This window comes from Bactrocera neohumeralis, chromosome 2 (genome assembly GCF_024586455.1).
Source record: "Bactrocera neohumeralis isolate Rockhampton chromosome 2, APGP_CSIRO_Bneo_wtdbg2-racon-allhic-juicebox.fasta_v2, whole genome shotgun sequence".
Lineage (NCBI taxonomy): Eukaryota > Metazoa > Arthropoda > Insecta > Diptera > Tephritidae > Bactrocera > Bactrocera neohumeralis.
This window is the reverse complement of record NC_065919.1, coordinates 41,787,156-41,790,481: the sequence shown is the minus strand read 5'-3', so window position 1 is coordinate 41,790,481 and position 3,326 is coordinate 41,787,156.

The window sequence follows — 3,326 nt, the reverse complement described above, 5'->3', positions numbered from 1 at the left end:
GTTTGTTTTCGACTTTTAACTTTATTTAATTTGTTGCTTTCCGAGCTACTTAGTCTTCAGTGACACAAGTTTATAAGTGCTGAGTCACACGAAAAAAACTAGAACATTTGAAGAAACGCTGTATTCAAACAGATAATGTATTATTAATGCGAGTCAATAAGCGTCATTTACAATTTCGCCGTTGCCAAAGTTAGTAAAAGGAACTTTTCTTAGTGCCGAATGTAGATATTTCTTACTATTGGCTACATACATATGTACATGTGTACTCACATATACGGCTATTTTCATTCTACGCGTTTATTTATGTGATTAACTCTTAAACGCCTGGCCGTTCCATCAGGCACCTGATGATTCCTCACAATAACCACTTGAAAATACAAAATTTTCCTTGAAATTATTTTTTCGATGCACTCTTACTCAAGTCTAAATGTAAATGACTGCAAAACTCACACACAAGTGGCGACTGAGCTAAAACATAACGGATATATCAAATCAACATGTGACGTGATGTAATATTTAAAAATTCATGTTCATACATGAAAATTGTACAAAAAAGTAGTAGTTCCTGGAGGAACCGCCAGGCGTTTAAGGGTTAAAGTATTAATATAAAAATAAGTCCGTTCTTTTCGAATGTATCTTTATTAATTAAATTCAATTTACAATCCTTACAGCTAGGAAGTTAACATAATATACATATACTTACATATGTATATCTCGTTCTGCACTTTTTTATTTTTTAATGGCAAATACTTGAAGCAAAAATACATTCGCTGAAAACAATTGCAAAACAATTTCCTTTAATTGAAATGTTATGCAGAGTGTAAGTAACATATTACTCGCTCACATGACTTCAGAAACCGATTACAAAACCAAGTTATGTATTCGGCAATTTTACAAGTATATAACTCAGATTATATTCAGAAAGGATCTTCTTTGAATTTTCATTATATATCTCACACACTGACCGTTATTAATGGTCAAAAGTCAGGTACTGTGGTTCACATATTCCGTACCTAGGCGCTTTAACAGTTTTCTATGGACTTTGACAGACTTCCATATTTTTTCGTCATATTGTGGTATACTTCAAAAGGACTATTTCATCTCGTTATATTCATTGTTTCTTTATTTTTAAACTGGTGAAAGAATGAAAAAATTTTAAAAAAATGTCTTTTTATGGGAACTTGTAACCCGATTTCGTTTCACTCTGTTATATAAGAATGTGATGTGAATGCTATCGAACTTGGTTGAAATCGGTTGAACAAGTTCCGAGATACGTATGTATGCATGTGATTTCACCTAAATGTTATTGGTGCCACTCTCGTCACTCAATTTTGACACCGGCTCCTCTAAACCTCTTTTGTAACATCTTGGGTATAAAATTTAATGTTTCTGATGCGTTTTGATATTGATTTATCGCACTTTAAGTAATTTTTAAGAAAACCGTTGCATTTGCAGTGAGCGTACTTACCATCCGATCTCACATTTTCACACTCTCGGTAGGGGTTCTTATATATCTAATAGTCGTACACACGGACGACAGACAAACAGTCACTCAGATTCCAACTCGTCTTGTCGTCTGTATATACCCAAGTGCAAAGTTTACAAATTATTCAACTTTATTATCAAAATAATAACAAAAAATGAAGAAAATAATCTTCTTCGAAGAGGCTCAATTTCATCTGAGTGGTGCAGTAAATAAACAAAATTTTCGATTCTGGTGCGAAGTCAATCCACAAATTATTCACGAACAACCATTACATTACCAAATTTAATAGTTTGGTTGGTTTTTGGTTTGGTGGAATCATCGGCCCGTACTTCTTACGAAATGAAGCCGTTATTGTCAATGAAAAGCGATGTTAGTAATTCGATGATAACCAAATTTTTATGACCGAATACTTTTAAATGTTACAAACAAGAAGTAGGTTTATTATCGAGAAAGGTTTGAAGATTCGATTATTTCTACAAATTAAGACATTGAATGACCTCAAAGTAGTTGTGATTTAACACCATTAGACTACCTTTTAAAGTTATTCGAAATCATTGGTCTTTAGCAATCAATTTGTAGACTCTTTCAAGTCTTTAGAAGTCAATGTTGAAGTACACGAAAATTGGCTTAATCGAATTCGTTCCTGCAAAAGAAATCATGGCAGCCATTTGAAAGAAGTTGTATCCAGAGCTTAATTGTACTTTACAGTAAGTAAAAAACTTTTGATTTTCTTTAACAATTTTTGTGTTTTTTTTTTTAAGAAATCATAATACTCTTACTGGAGAACCTTATACTTCGCAAATGTTAGCTGAAACATTTAGTGCAATCTGTCTGTCCTTCCGTGCGTTGGTGCAAAATAGACATATCGTAATGAAATTTGATACACGTGCTCCTCGGAAAAAGTTATGATCGAGTTCGTAGATGGGCGCAATTGGACCACTGTCACGTCTACAAAACTCCATTAAAGAAAAACCTATAAAATGACATAACTAAGCACTATATGAATAATGTATATAGAACTCTAATTTGGTACAGAGAATAGCAGTGGCAAAGTTTACCTGTGAGCTATTGTACATATCTCACAAACCACCAATAAGCAAATTCGCTTAAGACAAATCCTATAAGAACCCCTACCGACATTGTGAAAATTACTAAAATCGGATCACAACCCCGCTCACACGCCATATGATGGATTTGTTTAAAACTACTAAAAGTATAATAAGTCAAAACTAAATATTACAGAAATATACAATTTTATACTCGATATTGAATAATGAGCGCTTTATAGGAGTCGTGGTCAAAACTGGGCGATGGGCGAAGCACCGCCCACTTTAAGATGAAATCATATTTCTAGGGGCATGTCACTCATAATTCCCGTCCTGCTATATGGAGCAGAGGCTTGGACGATGACAACAACTGATGAGTCGGATGGATGAAACCATGCCAGCTCTGAAAGTATTCGGCGCAGTACCCGCCGGGGGAAGCAGAGGAAGAGGAAGACCTCCACTCCGTTGGAAGGACCAAGTGGAGAAGGACCTGGCTTCGCTTGGAAAATCCAATTGGCGCCACATAGCGAAAAGAGGAAACGACTGGCGCGCTGTTGTTAACTCGGCTGTAATCGCGTAAGCGGTGTGTACGCCAATAAAGAAGAAGAAAAAAAAATTATTAAATAGTCATTCGCAGCGGTCATTACACAATTTTTTCAGTAACTAAAATCCAAAGCCGATCATGTTATTTTTTGCTGATACAAACCTTTAAATTTTAAAATTCCAAATTAAATTAAATATCTTATATTAAACGTATTATTTTTATTTAGTTCTATACAAAATTAACCGTTGTA